Genomic DNA, 17,498 nt, shown 5'->3' with positions numbered 1-17,498 from the left:
TTACATTGGAATTGGTTGTGATCTCGCCTCTTTCATTCATGATTTTATTAATTTGAGTCTTTTTTCTTTTTAATAAGGCTAGCTAATGGTTTATCTATGTTATTAATTCTTTTAAGGAACCAACTCCTGGTTTTGTTTATCTGTTCTATAGTTCTTCTGGTCTCTATTTCATTGAGTTCTGCTCAAATCTTAATTATCTATCTTCTTCTGCTTGGTGTAGGTTTTATTTGCTATTCTTTCTCCAGTTCCTTTAGGTGCAAGGTTAGCTTGTGTATTTGAGTTTTTCCCAGTTTTTTGAGGGATGCTTGTATTGTGATGTATTTCTTCGCAAAAGCAGTCCTTTCTTAGGACTGTATCGTGAAGATTTTGAACAGTTTTATCTTCATTTTCATTAGTTTCCATGAATCTTGTTAATTCTCTAATTTCCTGGTTGGCCCATTCATCTTTTAGTAAGATGCTCTTTAACCTCCACGTGTTTGAGGTTCTTCCACATTTCTTCTTGTGATTGATTTCAAGTTTCAAAGCATTGTGTTCTGAAAATATGCAGGGGACAATCACAATCTTTTGGTATCAGTTGCGCTTGAGAAGAATGTGTATTCACTTGTGTTCGGATGGAAATTCTGTATGTATCTGTGAAATCCATCTGGTTCAGTGTATTATTTAAAGCCCCCATTTCTTTGGTGATGTTGTGCTAGATGATCTGTCATTTGCAGAAAGTGCCATGTTGATGTCTCCTACTATTAGTGTATTACTATCTAAGTATCTGTTTACTTTGGTTATTAATTGATTGATATACTTTGCAGCTCCCACATTAGGGTCATAAATATTCATTATTGTTGGGTTCTTGTTGGATAGACCCTTAAAGTATGATATAGTGTCCCCCTTCATCTCTTACTACAGTCTTTGTGATAAACTTTAATTCATCTGATATGAGGATTGCTACCCCAGCTTTCTTTTGAGGACCATTTGAATGGTAAATGGCTCTCCAACTTTTCATTTTCAGGCTGGAGGTGTCCTTAGGACTAAAATGAGTCTCTTGTTGGCAGCAAATAGATGGGTCTTGCCTTTTTATCCAGTCTTAAACCCTGCATCTTTTGATGGGATCATTTCTCCCATTCATGTTCAGAGTAACTATTGAAAGATATGAATTTAGTTTCATTGTAATACCTATTCAGTCCCTGTTTTTGTGGATTATTTCTTTGAGCTTCTTCTTTTACAGGGTCCCCCTTAATATTTCTTGCAGAGCTGGTGTGGTGGTCACATATTCTTTCAGTTTCTGACTATCTTGGAACCTCTTTATCTCTCCTATTCTGAATCATTCCTTGCTGGATAAAGTATTCTTGGTTTCATGTTCTTCTCATTTAGTACACTGAATATATCCTGCCAGCCATTTCTGGCCTGCCAGGTCTCTTTGGAGAGGTCTTCTGTTATTCTGATATTTCTCCCCATATAAGTTAAGCATGTCTTGTCTGTCACTGCTTTAAAGATTTTCTCTTTAACTTTGGAATTTGCAAGTTTCACTATTAAATTCAAGGTATTGAACTGTTTTTATTGATTTTGGGGTGGAGACCTCTCTGGATCTGAATGCCTGTTTCCCTCCCCACATTAGGGAAGTTCCCAGCTATGATTTATTCAAATATTTTTTCTGGCCCTCTGTTCCTCTCTGCATTTTCTGGAACCCCAATTATACATAGATTATTCCTTCTGAGGCTATCATTTATTTCCCTTAACCTTTTCTCATGGTCTTTTTTTCCCCCTCTGCTTCCTTCCTTGCTTGCTATCAACTTGCCTTCTATGTGACCCACTCTTTCTTCCACCTCATTAACCCTCGTCATTAGTGTCTCCAGTTTGGATTTCATCTCATTTAATTGATTTTTAATTTTGACCTGATTAGATCTAAATTCTGCAGTCATGAAGTCTCTTGAATCCTTTATGCTTTTTTCCAGAGCCACCAGTAGCTTAACAACTGTGCTTCTGAATTGGCTTTCTGGCATTAAATTGTGATCCAAATTCCGTAACTCTTTGGCAGAGAGTACTGTTTCTGCTTCTTTCTTTTGTGGTGAATTCTTCCTTCTAGTCATTTTGCTCAGTGCAGAGTGGCAGTATGAGTGGACTGAGTCAAGAATATCAACCAGGACCTAAGTAAATTTCACCCTAGATGATTCTGACAAGGTCAGAGACCAGAAAATGAAAACAAAGATCAGAACAGAATAAAACAGGACCACTAAAATGAAAATCAAATTTGAAAACAAAGTAGTAAATAATAAAACGCCAAGAATCCCAAAGAAGTAGAAAAAAAAAGAAAAAAGAAGAGAAAAAAACAAAAGAGGAAAGAAAAGAAGAAAAAAGAAAAAAGGGGGGGACTGGGAGATGGTGGTGGTGAAGAAGTTGTAGTGGAGGGAGAATGTAGTCTACCTGAGGGGCCATAGAGGGTGATCCTCTTGGTTCTGAGTGTATTAAGTTCTGTATGTTAGAAGATGCTCAGTCTCAAATTTATATAAACCAGAAATACTTGTAGAAAGCCCCAACATTGACCCCCAAAACAGAAATGAGATAAATGAGGGGGACAGAATGGAAATGAAGAGAAAATATAATCTTACAGAATGAACCATCATCATATTCCACTTGGTTCTGGGTGCATGCTAGTCATGTTTTGGAAAGTATTTACTTCTGCCATTGTAGAACAAAATGAGGCAGAGAAAACAAAGAAACATATCTCATATATCTCCCAAAATTAAATTCAGTATGTTGAAGGGAATCTAGAAGTGGGAAATAGATCTAAGACATGTAGTTGTAGAAATATGAATGTCAAAAAGAAGGAAACTTAAAAATGAAGAGGTGGGGGATCCCTGGGTGGCTCAGCGGTTTGGCGCCTGCCTTTGGCCCAGGGCGCGATCCTGGAGTCCCGGGATCGAGTCCCATGTCGGGCTCCCGGTGTAGAGCCTGCTTCTCCCTCCTCCTGTGTCTCTGCCTCTCTCTCTCGCTCTCTCTCTGTCTATCATAAATAAATAAATATTTAAAAAAAATGAAGAGGTGGTAAACTGTTGTATTTAAGGTGGGAAAAGAGAAAAAAAATATTGGAAATATTTAGTCTGATGTAAAAATAAGTTGTACTGGAAAAAGGGGGAACAAGGGGGGGGTACCCTCTTGTTCTGTATAGTATAAATCCCTCGACTTCCCTTGGAACTTTCCAGCACTGCTTGTTCAAGATCTTGCTCTTCCCCTGTTCTTCTAGCTGGTCTTCTGGGGGAGGGGACTGTTGTTCTGATTCTCAGGTGTGTGCACCTGCGGGAGATGCCCTGCCCCCTACTGGGTGCCGGGCTCAGTGGGAGTTATTTACCCTGTGAGGCCTCTGTTCCCTGCTGGCCCCGCCCCTCCCAGGATCACGGTGAAACACCGAGGGGCAACAACAATGACGACGGCCAGCTTTCCAGCTGTGGAGTCAGCTCTCCGCTAGCAACTTCCACAGTCTCCCAGTCCGCACTGGACTAGGTGCTCCCAGGGCGGTCCGCTGATCTACACAGCTTGGGGGCGCCCGTTGGCAGGAGCGTCCTCCTCGTCCTGTGCCCTCCCCGCCTCCACCTGTCCCAGGGGGAGCACAGGATTGGGGGCTGTGTCGCTCGGCGCCCTGGGATCGGGGCCCTATGCTGCTGGAATAGTGCTCCCGGGCCGCGGCTCCCAAAGGCAGCAGGGCGCAGACCCCTCTGTCTGGAGCCACCCCCTGACCCACCGGCTTCTCCCCGAGGCCCCGCTGGGTGCGGCTCCAGCCCTTTACGGAGATTGCCCCACAGTGGGTGGCGGAGTTCCCTGCTAGGTGCCTTTTAGTCCGGGAAGAATCCGGTGCGGATTTTTAAAGTTCCTGCTTCTCCGGGGTTGGGCTTTCCTGTCCTGGAGGCTTTCACTGCTGGGCTGTAGCCTGGCTCCTCGCGGGGCCCCTCCCGCAATTAATTCTTTTTTATTTTATTTTTTTTCTGCCTTCCTACCTTGCTAGAAGTGAAAACCCTTCTCTCTGTAGCGTTCTGGCTGTTCTTTCTTTAAATCCCAGGTCGAATTTGTAGGTGATCAGGATGTTTTGAAAGTTATCTAGGTAAGTTGGTGTTGCCAGGTGAGTTGAGGTCCCCTACTCTCCCAAGGTTCCTTCTTTTAACATTTTCTTTCTATGTAAAGAATTTTCTTTGGCCATTGTGATAAGTAGGTCTGCTCATCATAAATTCTTAGTTTTTCTGCATCTGAGAATGTCTTGATTTCCCCTTCATTTCTGAGGATGTTTCTGCTGGATACAGAATTCTGGGGTGATAGTTTTCTTTCAGTACGTGAAAAGTGTTGTGCCACTTTATTTTGGTATTCATAGTTTCTGATGAGAAGTCTGCTTTTATTAAAATTGTTTTTCCCCTATAGATAAGGAATCCTTGCTCATTCCCTACTTTTCAATATTTTTTTCTTTGACTTTAGTTTAAGAAGTTTGACTATGCTTATGCTGTGTGTTGGTTTGGATTTTTTGTATTTACCATTTTTGAAATTTATTTAGCTTCTTGAACTTGTACATTTATATCTTTTATGAGATTTGGGAGGTTTTCAGCCATTATTTCTTTAAGCATTTTTTCATACCCACCCTCTTTCTCCTCTCCTTCCAGGACTCCCTCCAATGACACAAATATTGGATCTCTTGTTATAGTCCCACAAGTCAGTACAGCTTTGTGTATTATTTTTCACTATAATTTCTCTCTATTGTTCAGATTGGGTAATTTCTGTTGTTCTGTCTTTAGGTCACCAATTCTTTCCTCTATCCCCTCCATTCTGCTGTTAAGACCATCAATTGAGCTTTATATTTTGGTGATTTTATTTTTTTAGTTCTAAAATTTGCATTTTGTTCTTTATATCTTCTATTTCTTTCATAAGACTTTCTATTTTTCTTGAGTTTCTCTATTTTTTTTCACTTCAAGTGTCTTCATAATTGCACATTGAAGCATGATTACAATAATGGTTCATAATATTTGACAGATGATTCTAACATCTGTGTCATCTTGTTGTTACCATTTGTTTTATCTTGTTTAATTCAGTTTGAGATCTTCCTGGTTCCTTGTATAAGTAATTTTCAGTTGAAGTTGGACATTTTGGCTATTATATTATTAGGCTCTGGATCTTATTTAACCCTGTTTTAGCTGCCCTTTTTTGATACTGATTTGGCAGAGTAAGAGGGATGTCATCTCATTATTTCCAGGTAAGGGTAGAAGTCTATATTCCCTATTCAACCTCAATTGACAGTCAAGTTGGGGGAATGAATCTTCATTACTGTTGGTCAAGAGTAGGATTTCCATCTCCTCGTTAGGCCTCCACTGATGACTCCCTTGCTGGGAAGGGTGAATTTGCCTTGTTACTGTTTCCCATCTGACTTTCACTAATACTAAAATTTTCGGGGAGTGGGGTTTCATTTATGTTGGACAGTGGTGAAAACCCAACTCTCCTCTCAGCTTTCTCTAACATCACCTCAGTGTGGAGGTCATCTTGTTACTCCTGGAAGTGTGTGGAAGCCTAGGCTGCTCAGGTAATTTCTACTATTGGGGGCCTTATAAATGCTGAGGAATGATCAAGTTTCAACTCCTTACATGGTCTTCTCTGTCTGGTGCCACCCAATGGAGATTTTGGGCGCACCTTATGGCTTTGCAAGAGTGGATGCCTTTTTCCCATTCAGCCTTTGCTGGCATGGGTAAATGTGGGGCTACTGTTGTTTTCTATGGCTTTGACTAGAGTATAATGTTAGTTGTCTAAAAGTTTACTGTTGCTAGGTCTTTCTGTTCCTTGGACTAGTGAAAGCAGGCTTCAATTTGTGCTTTCTTTTTGTGTGCACCCACTGGTGTTTCTGAGTTGCTAGATTCTTCATCTGTAAGTCTGAGATATATTAAGCAAAAAGAAAAATCAAAGAACTTACAACATGTTGTTCCTCAGCAACTGAAGTCCCTAGCTGGTCTGTCTTCTTTTCTCCACCTTCAAGAGTCTTCCTATGCTTGTTTTATATATAGTTTTCAGGGTTTTTAGTTGTTCTTAGTGGAGAGAATAGAGAACAATGTATCCACACCATCTTCCAAGAAGCAGAAGTTGTGTGTTATTTTTTTAAAATCAAAGTAATTCATTTGCACAGTTTAAAAAGTTAAGGCATCTATGATAAAAATATGCAGTTCCCTACTCCTTCCTTACATATGCCTGGGTATTACTCTTTGGAAGCAACTACTTTCAACATTTTTAGCTGTTTCTTCTATTATTTACTTCCATGTTTCTAAACAATATGCTCACTCCACTACTTATGGCCTTAAAAAATTTAATATCTATTGATTTTTTGTGGTGGTAGATAAGAATTTAGCTTTCTCATATATTTTACCTCATTTTCTTCATCCTTTCAATATAGTCATGTCACCACTTTTTCATTAAACTGATATCAGTGTTTATATTGTTACAGTAAATAGTATTCTTTAATTTTTTCCAAGTTGTTCTATCAAATATGCTTCCCACCTGTCCTTTCTCTTCTCTCAAATATTCCATCATATTAACTCATCTTCCATAAGGCTTCTATTCCTAACAATTTCTTTTCCTTGATGTCCTTTGCTCTCTTTTTCTTATCTGGACTGGTCAATACCTTAGCCTGTGGTACAGGTGTCATTTCTGGGACTTTTCTGAAGTTTCAGCACTGTGTCCCAGTATAGGCAAAGCTTTCAACATTCATTTAGTTGGAACTTCTGTGAATACTTTTATTTTTATTTATTTTTTATTTAAATTTTTTAAAAATTTAAACTCAATTTGTCAACATATAGTATAACACCTAGTGTTTACCGCATCAAGTACCCTGCTTAGTGCCCATCATCCAGTTACCTCATCCTTCCACTCACCTTCCCTTTTGCAATCTTTTGTTTGTTTCCCAGAGTTCTGTGAATACTTTTTTTAAAGATTTTATTTATTTATTCATGAGAGACGCACACAGAGAGAGAGGCAGAGACACAGGCAGAGGGAGAAGCAGGCTCCATGCAGGGAGCCCGACGTGGGACTTGATCCCGGGTCTCCAGGATCAGACCCTGGGCTGAAGGCGGCGCTAAACCGCTGAGCCACCAGGGCTGCCCTCTGTGAATACTTTAAATCTGGATACTCATGTTTTTCAGGTCTGGGAAATTCTCCTATGATATTTCTTTGAAAATTTCTTCTTCACTTTCTCTCTCTCTCTGTTTTTTCAGGACCTAACATTAATTAGTTGGATAATAGAAGTCTTGGGTTGATTCTGGATGACACTAATTTTTTTTCTATTTTCTGATTCCCATTAATTTTTGTCCTACTTTTGGGGAACTTTCTGTGATTTTATTTCTCATTTTCTATTGAATTTTTATCTTATTAAATTATATGTATTGATTTTACATAAAAATGAATTATATTAATTTTTATTAAAGTTTAATTTTTTAAGTTTCTTACTTTTTTCCTGATTTTTTCATAAGATTTTATGACTATTTCATGGAAGGTATACTTTTTCATATTTTACAGCTTTTCTCCTATTCTCTAAATTATTTTCTTTAGTTTCTTTCTTTCTGTTATTTTTGCTTTTCTCGTATGTTGAGGGCTTTCTTCAGTGATATAATGATAATTGGTTACCTGCTTATATGCAGGTTTGATGCTGAAAAGCTAAATGGGGGCTTTGTGTATATGGGCAGGGTGTATAGTCCAAAGAAGTTTACTTCTGATTGTTCAGATACTTCAATGAGGACCCAAACTGTCACTATGGAGAGGTCTTTTCTTTTAAGCCATGTTTCTCAAGAGTTGGCTCTTTCAATTACTTGCTTGAGGTTATTATTTTGGTTGTAGGACTTTCTGACCAGTGTAGAGGAAGGGGTATGCATGGGTGTCTGGTCATTTCATATGCAACATTTCAACTTACAATTAACTTTGTATTCATCCTCACCCATCATCTTTCCTGCTGTCCCTGATTCCAAAGATTTTTCAGTTCAGCTTCACCAATTAATATATCTCCATTGGCTTCTGGCTTACAGCGTAGGTTCTGGCTGAGGAAGTTCTGTGAGTATGAGGAGGTGTGTGTGTGTGTGTGTGTGTGCATGTGTGTGTGTGTGTGCGTGCGTGTGTGTGTGTGTGTAGGGGGCAAACTTTGATTATTCCATATATACATTTTCAATCTATCTCATTTTTACACCAGAACTTCATTCCCACACATCGCCAGAAATTATACCTCTAAGATTTGAGCCTCTCCTGGATTCTGTGAATCTTTTCAGGCACCTTTTCATTAAAATCCCCTCTCTGAATATTTTAAAAGGTTATGAGCTTTTCTATGTTGCCAAATCAGTGACCACTCTTTCATCTACTTTGTTTCCTAAAAAATGTCTTTAAATCTTTTATTAGCTGATGTTTCCTACCTTGTTTTCATTATCCTTGTTGGTCCTTCATTATGATGAAGAAATAAATATGTTTAAAAATATATTCCCATTTTTAATTTTACCATATCCCTAGAACGGCACATTTAACACTTTAATGTGCATAAGGATCACCAACAGATCTTGTTAAAGTAAATATTCTGATTTAGTTGTTCTGGGTGGGGCCTGAGATTCTCCATTTCCAACAACCTCCAAGGTGAAGCTACCGTATTATACATTGACTAATGATAACCTAAAGCATCCTATCTGCCTAAATTCTTTGATTTTTCTTTCTGTCATGTTTGGGACGCATGTTGAAATTGGTTGGCTACTGTGGGATGTGCATGTGAGAAACTGAATTTGAAAGGCCATAAAAACCAGCCTCTTTACCAAAGGTACTTTCCCCCCCTTTTAACCAAAGGTACTATTAGGAAACTTTATCTATGGTTTCCAACACCCTGAAATGTTCTAATATTGACTATTATCTACCTTTTTTACTTTCAAATATACTATATATCTGTGGAAGGCATTTTTCCTGCTTTAGTGAGATATAACGTATGTATTATATTATATATATTTAAGAAATACAATGTGATAATTTGATATCCATATATATTATAAGATGATTACTATGATAAGGTTAGTTAACACATCCATCACCTCATGTATTTACCATTTTTTATATATGGTGAGAACATGTAAGATCTACCCTCTTATCAACTTTCAAGTAAACAGTAGAATATTGTTAACTGTAGTCACTATACTGCACATTATACCCCCAGAACTTATTCATATTCTAGCTGGGAGTTTGTATTTTTCAACCACTGTCACTCATCACCTCCTCCACAGCCTCTGGCAATCACCTATTTCTGAGTTTTTTTAAGATACCAAATTTAAGTGAGATTATATAGCATGTCTTTCTCTGTCTGACTTATTTTGTTGACCATGATGTCAATGTTATTACAAATGGCAGGATTGCTTTTTATGGATAATAATACTACATTGTATATATATGTCACATATTCGAAATCCATTCGTCCATGGAAGGATACTTAGTTTATTTCTGTGTTTTGCCTATTTTAAATAATTATGCAATAGACATGGGGGTGCAAATAAGTCTTTGAGATAGTGATTCCATTTCCTTTGGATATATACCCAGAGAATTCCTGGATCATAAGGTAGTTCTTTTTTTTTTTTTAATTTGAGGAACCTCCATAGTGTTTTTCATAGTGGTTGTGCCAATCTACATTCCCACCAACTGTACATGGGGTTCTCTTTTCTCCACATTCTTGTCAGCACTTGTTATCTCTTTTTGATTATAGCCACTCTAACCTGTATGAGATGATAATTTATAATTTTGGTTTGCATTTCCCTGCTGAATTAGTGATGTTGGGCACCTTTTCATGTACTGTTGGTTATTTGTATATTTTCTCTGGAAAACTGTCTATTCAGGTCCTTTGCTCATTTTTAAAATTGAATTTTTGTTTTTGTTTTATTTTGTTTGCCATTGAGTTGTAGGAGTTCCTCATATATTTTGAATAATAATGTCTTACCATGTATATGGTTTACAAATATTTTGTTCCATTCCATATGTTGCCTTGTTTATTATGTTGCCTGTTTATTTTTGCTGTGCAGAAGCTTTTAGTTTGATGTAGTCCCTCTTGTTGATTTTTCCTTTTGTTGCTTGTACTTTTGGTGTCTTATAAAAAAATAAATCTTTGCCACGACTTATGCCAAAAACCTTTTCCTCTATTTTCATCTAAGAATTTTATGGCTTCAGGTCTTATGCTTAAGTCTTTATTCATTTCAGGTTAATTTTTGTGAGTGGTGTAAGATAGGGATCTGATTTCATTCATGTGCAGGTAAATATCCAGTTTCCTCAATGCCATTATTGAAGGGACTATTTTTCCCCATTGAGTATTTTTGGCTTCCTTGTCAAATACTAGTTGACCATATCTATATGGGTTTATTTCTGGGCTCTCAATTTTGTCCCATTGGTCCATGTGTTTGTTTTTATTTATGTACCATACTGTTTTGATTATTATAGGTTTGTAATACCATTTGAAATCAGGAAGTATGATGCTTCCAGCTTTCTTTTTCTTTCTCAGGATTGTTTTGGCTATTTTTGTTTATTCCCATAAAATTTTGAGATTGTGTTTTTTTTTCCTGTGAAAAATGCCATTGTGATTTTGTTAGGGATTACACTGAATCTATGGATGGCTTTGGGTAGTATGGAAATTTTAACGCTATTAGTTCTTCTGATCCATGATCACAGAATATATTCCTATTAATTTGTGCCTTCTTCAATTTCTTTCATCAAAGTTTTATAGTTTTCAGTGAGATCTTTTACCTCCTTGCTTCAGTTTATTCCTAAGTACTTTATTGTTTTTGATGCTATTGTTAATGGATTGTTTTCCTTTTTTTAAAGATTTTATTTTTAAGCAATCTCTATACCCGACATGGGGCCTGAACTCACAACCCTGAGATCAAGAGTCTCATGCTCCTCTGAGCCAGCAAGGTACCCTTGGATTGTTTTTTTAAAATCTTTTTTCATACTTTGTTATTAGTGTATAAAAACACAACTGATTTTTTTAGATTATTTATTTATTTATTCATGAGCAACACAGAGAGAGAGGTAGAGTCACAGGCAGAGGGAGAAGCAGGCTCCATTCAGGGAGCCTGACACAACTGATTTTTATATGTTGATTTTATATCCTGCAACTTTAAGTTTTTTGGTGTAATCTTTAATATTATGTCATATGCAAATAGAGGAAATTTTACTTTTTCCTTTCAATTTGGATGACTTATTTTTTTTTCTTGCCTAATCACTCTGGCTAAGACTTCCAGTGCTATGGTGAATATAAATGGTAAAAATGGATGAATACTTTTGTTTTGTTCTTGACCTTAGAGGACAGCTTTCATCCTTTCACCACTGCATATGATGTTAGTTGTGGGTTTGTCATATACAGTCTTTATTATATTGAGGCACCTTCCTTCAGTACTCACAGTTTTTTTTAGCATGAAACGATACTGAATTTTGCCATATGCTTTCTCTACATCTACTGAATCATATGATTTTTATCTTTCATTCTTTGAATGTAATATGTCACATTCATTGATTTGTATATGTTGTATCATCCTTGTAGCCAAGGGATAAATCCTACTGTATCATGGCATATGATCATTTTATTAATTTTATTTTAATTTTTCTGGCAACAGCATAATATGCTGTTGAATTTAGTTTGCTAGTTATTTTGTTGAGACTTTTTACATGTATATTCATCAGGGATGTTGGCTGTTTGTTTTTTTTTTCCTTATGCTGTCCTTTTCTATCAGGGTACTGCTGATCTCATACGATATGCTTGAGAGTGTTCACTCCTCTTCAATTTTTTGAAAGAGTTTGAAAATAATTGATGTTATTTCTTCTTTAGATATTTGTTAGATTTCACCTGTGAAGCCATCTGGTTCCAAGTTTTCTTTGTTGGGAGATTATGGCTTTAATTTTCTTAGTCATAATTGGTCTCTTCAGAATTTCTATTTCTTTATGATTCAGTCTTTCTAGGTTGCATATTTCTAAGAATTTATCCATTTCTTTTAGGTTGCCCAATTTTTTGGTTTATAATTGTTCATAGTAGCCTCTTATGATCCTTTGCACTTCTGTAATATCAGTTGTAATGTCTTTCATTTTTTATTTTATTTTATTTCTCTCTCTTTTTTTCTTGGTTAGTCTAGCTAGAGGTCTCTTAATTTTCTTTATCTTTTCAATAAACCAACTCTTAGTTTTATAATATTTTCTGTTGCTTTCTATTCTATATTTCATTTATTTCTGCTTTAATCTTTATTATTTTTTCCTTCTGCTAACTTTGGGCTTAGTTTGTTCTTCTTTTTCTAGTTCCTTGAAGTGTAAGGTTAGGTAGTTTATTTAAGATCTTTCTTTTTCCTAATGTAGATATTTATAACTATAAACTTCTGTTTTTGTTTTTCCTTCATCTTATAAATTTTGGTAGGAATATTTTAAAGGACAAGAAAATATTATAATACTATATATTTTAAGAAAATATGCTACAGTATCCTTTTAAAATGTCCAGTCAATAGTTCTATGTCCTGATTGTGGTGACAGTTACTCAAATTTATACACGTGATAAAATTTTATGGAGCTGTATGCCAAAAAATACATATAAAAACTGGTGAACTTCAAATAAGGTTTGTACCTTAGTTAATAGTATTATAGCAATGCTAATATCCTGGTTCTGACATTGTACTATGGTTATGTAAGATATTAACATAGGTAGAGACTGAGTGAAAGGTACACAGGAAATCTATAATTTTAACAATTTCTTGTGAGTCTTAAACTATTTCAAAATAAGATGGTATTCAAAAAGTCCATTCGAATGAAAAGATGTTCAACATCACTCATCATCAGGGAAATGCAAAACAAAACTACAATGAGATATCACCTCATACTTGTCAGAATGGCTAACATCAACAATACAAGAAACAAGAAGTGTTGGTGAGGATATGAAAAAATGTAACAATCTTGCACTGTTGGTTGGAATGTAAACTCATGTAGCCACTGTGGAAAACAGTATAGAGGTCCCTCAAAAAGTTAAAAATTGAACTACCTCCCAATCTAGTAATCATACTACTGGATATTTACCCCCAAAATACAAAAACACTAATTTAAAAGGATATACACACCCCTATATTTATAGCAGCATTATTTACAATAGTCAAATTATGGAAGGAGTCCAAATGCCCATCAACAGATGAATGGATAAAGAAGATGTGGTACACATACACAATGGAATATTATTCAACCATAAAAAGAAAGTAATCTTCCCATTTGCAACAACATGGATGGAACTAGAGAGTATAATGCTAAGCAAAATAAATAAGCCAGAGAATGATAAATACCATATGATATCACTCATATGTGTAATTTAAGAAACAAAAAAATTAAAAAGCAAACAAAGGAAAAAATAAAGACAGACAAACCAAGAAACAGACTCTTAGCTATAGGGAACAAACTGATAGTTACCAGAGAGGAGGTGGGGGAGTAGGTAAAGTAGATAATGGGGGTCTAAGGAGAGGGTTGGGTAAAATAAATGATGGGAATTAAGGAGTGCACTTGTGATGAACACTGGGTGATGTATTGAATTGTTGAATTAGTATGTTGTAAACCTGAAACTAATGTAACTGTGCATGTTAGTGCTCACTTCGGCAGCACATATACTAATAAAAGAACCATGCATTTTAGCTACTGGAATTTTTAAAAAGTCCATTCAAGAGATAAAACAATTAAAGGAGGAAGTAAAGAACTCTACAAATTTCACCGTTGAGAAATATTACTATTAAGATTTTGAGCAACATTTTCCCTGATATCCCTATATTTATCAAGCACTTCTTATATGCCAAGAAACCCTCTAAGAACTTTATGTATGTTATCTCATCAATTTCTTACAATAGCCCTCAGTGGTCCATACCATTATTATGCTCATTTTACAGTGAAGAAACCAAAGCTGAGATAACTTGTCTAAGGCCATATAACTAGTAAATTTCAGAACTAAAATGCAAGCTGGGGTGTGCTTGATGCCTAAATTTAAGTATTCTTTTCTTCACTGTATTAATTATTCTAACAACTCCATGTTGATCACACCTGCCTTGTCTTCTTCCAAGTACTAGAACGTGACCTTCCTGAAATTTGTATTTATTGTTCCAGACAGCTACCTCAGTGGTTCCCATTAGGATGAATTCACACCACCCAATCTGCTTGTTCAGTCTTAGCATATATTATAACTTTATAAATTCTCCACATTTATTTTATTTTATTCTAATCTTTATTTTGACTTCCCAAGTTAGTCCTATATCTTTTTTATCTACAAAATGGGTGCCAAGAATTTTCAGCACTTATAGAATTTGGTACTAACATGTTTGCCTTTGGCTTATATATTTATAACTTTTCACTTTGTCTGATTTTAGCTTCTCTGGCCTTCTGTGCATCCTACCAGAATGATTTCATCTGAAAAATATTTAATTGGTTATATATAAACCATCCCCTTTTTGTCTTTAGACTTTTGCTTCTTTCAAACATGGAATCAATTTCTATAAGAGAGGTGTGGCAGGCCACATATAATGGTAGCCTTTCCTTGCCTCACTATTCAGTTTCTTTCCTTACTATATATTCTTCGATTTCATTGGTATATCTGGTATTTCATTTCTCTGCAAGAGTTTGAGAAGGAAATCATATACCAAAGCCCTTTTTTTTGATCCAGACACATTTCACAGCCTTTGACATTTAAAAATTTCAGATAAATTCTAATCCTTGTCAGTCAAATATTGCCTATCCCTTTATTGCTGTTTCTAGCACTTTGAGAAGTATGAATTCTGCCAGTTTCAGCACCTTCTGCAGCTAGATTCCTTGTGTCACCTTGACGGCCATTTCCCCTTCCTCCCAGGTGCCACTGAAAACAGCAGCCTTCAAAGCTTTGCTGAAACTTCTATCCTCCAACGTTGTATTGAACTCAGCAGTGAGACTGGCAGGGCTGATAGCATTTCTCTTTTTCAACAACTGGATCCTGCTGCTCACTTCTGGAGCCATCATGTCAGCTCTTCTATTAGCTGTCTTTTTCTTCTTTGATTGATACCTCAACATAAGACCATGGTTCTTCCTTTCTGCTCCAAAAATAATTCTGAAAAGAACTCCATGATCCAAATTTCTCATTTTGCATTTCTGTCCATTTTTTCCATTAAGGCCATCACCAGAAAATATTCTCTCTTACTCATCCATTCTCAAATATTCATAGGTTTTGCTTAGCTTTCCCTTCTTGTCTCCTTGACTCTGTATGTAAATTCTTCTTATTCTTTGGTATTTCTTGTTTTGCTTTTGCCTTTTCTTTCTCTACTCTTCATTAAACACATCTTTTGTTTTTGGAATTTGTGCTTGACTCTGTAAAGCCATTGGCTGGACTCTTTCCTTGGAATATTTTGTAGGTCATTCCTGTCATATCCTGAAAGTGGCATAAAAGTTCTGAGAATTTATTCTGAGGAGATATTAATACATGTGCATGAAAATGTATGTATGTATAAAGTTTTTAGCACAATAATATTTAAATTGTGAAAAACTAAGTATAACCAAAATTTCTATCAATAAGAGAGTAAATAAATTTTGGTACAGTCTTATAATGAAATACTAAACATACACTTGAAATGACAATGTAGAGTTATATTTACTGACATTGAAAGATTCTATAATATTTATTGAGTGAAAAGGCAGGTTAAAAACTAAACTATGGTATGTATGCTATATTTGTTAAACAGTGGTGATTCTAGTTAGGCAGATTTGAGTGTAAATATTGGCTTCATCATTCACTAGCTGTCTGACTTTGGGCAAATTATTAACTTCTCCATATCTCGAACTGCACATTTGTAAAATGGGGATTATAATAGCACCTACCCCATAGGGTTATTTGTAAGGATTAAATTATGTAATTCATGTTAAGTGCTCAGAACAGTGACTGGTAATTATTTCCAGTATTTGAAACAAATAAAGATGTATATGAAAGTGCTTGCTTTAAGGGTGGAAAGTGATTGAGAGATCACATATTGGTAAATATCAAAATGTATTATGGCTTTGTAATGATGCTATTGAGTATGGGGGAAATGTCTCCCACAACTCTGAAATATTTTATCTCTAAGGAATGCCACATAAAGTTGGGAGGACTTCCCCTCCTAGTGAGGGATGGAGACAAGGTTATTTTTGTCCATAGGAACTTACAGATGTTTCCTCAAAACTCAGCACTACAACATCTCATCCCTTAGACAAAATTGTAGCTTAAGTAGTTTCTTCTGTGCTGTCTTTCATATTCCTTCCCTTTTTTTTAAATTTTTATTTATTTATGATAGTCACAGAGAGAGAGAGAAAGGCAGAGACACAGGCGGAGGAAGAAGCAGGCTCCATGCATCGGGAGCCTGATGTGGGATTCCATCCCGGGTCTCCAGGATCGCGCCCTGGGCCAAAGGCAGGCGCCAAACCGCTGCGCCACCCAGGGATCCTATTCCTTCCCTTTTTATACTGTCTAATCAGAAACCAGGGATTTCAGTATCATCATGGAACAAAATGAGTAATGGTAGGGATTTCTGAGGGTTTGTGTCAGATAAGCTAGCAGGTGGGATAGAGTTTTATGTAAGGAAACCTTTGAGTGCTGCACCTCACCACAATTCCCCTATGTGTAAGGAAGACAACTTCAACTATTTTGATGTTTGAAGATGTTACCATAGCTAAAGAGGCTTGTCACAGGAGATATTCATAGAGTATTCAGCCCAACTTCTTGAGCAGGCTCCAGCACCTATTTCCCTTAGGTGAGAGGATGGGTCTTCCTTGTTTTTTCAGCATTCTTGATTTGGTTAAATTCTTTCCTTATTCAATTTCCTAGAACTTAACAGTTTCCAGACTTTACAGTTCCAGTTCTTTTTTAAAGACTTTATTTATTTGACAAAGAACACAACCAGGGGGAGTGGCAGAGGGAAAGGGAGAAGCAGGCTCCCCACTCAGTGGGGCTTGGTCCCAGGACCCTGGGATAATAGCCTGCCAAAGGCAGACACTTATCAGACTGAGCCACTCAGGTGCCTCAAAAGTTATAGTTCTTTAACTTGAACTGTTCTGACACATTCATTTTTAGGGAGCAAATTATTTTATTAAAAATAGTACTTTTGTCTAATCATCTGTAATTAGAAGTTTCCAAAGGGATAAGAAGTGTACAACTAGTGCTCAAAGTGGATATGGTGGGTATATGTTGATTTCTTGAATATTTTTCTTATTGAAGGATGGTTGACATATCATTAGTTTCAGGTGTACAACATAGTGATTCAACAAGTCTATATAGTATACTATGCTCACCACACATATAGGTACCATATGCTATGCTCACCACAAGTATAGCTGCCATCTGTCACCATATAACACTTACAATACCGTTGATTATATTCCCTATGCTCTGCCTTTCATCCCTGGGACTTATTCATTCCACACTGGAAGCCTGTACCTCCCATTCCCCTTCACCCACATTTTCCATCCCCTACTCCCCTCCTTTCTGGCAACCA

The 17,498-nt window shown here is 36.4% G+C and overlaps 1 protein-coding gene across 2 annotated transcripts in view; it reads left to right on the top strand.

Annotated features, from left to right (window-relative positions):
* Positions 1 to 17,498, top strand: part of SMARCA1 (SNF2 related chromatin remodeling ATPase 1) — a 1,054,017-nt gene that overhangs the window by 194,603 nt on the left and 841,916 nt on the right. The gene's annotated exons all lie outside the window — the stretch shown is intronic.

Source organism: Vulpes vulpes, chromosome X (genome assembly GCF_048418805.1).
Source record: "Vulpes vulpes isolate BD-2025 chromosome X, VulVul3, whole genome shotgun sequence".
Taxonomy (NCBI): domain Eukaryota; kingdom Metazoa; phylum Chordata; class Mammalia; order Carnivora; family Canidae; genus Vulpes; species Vulpes vulpes.
This window is presented reverse-complemented; position numbering and strand designations above follow the sequence as displayed.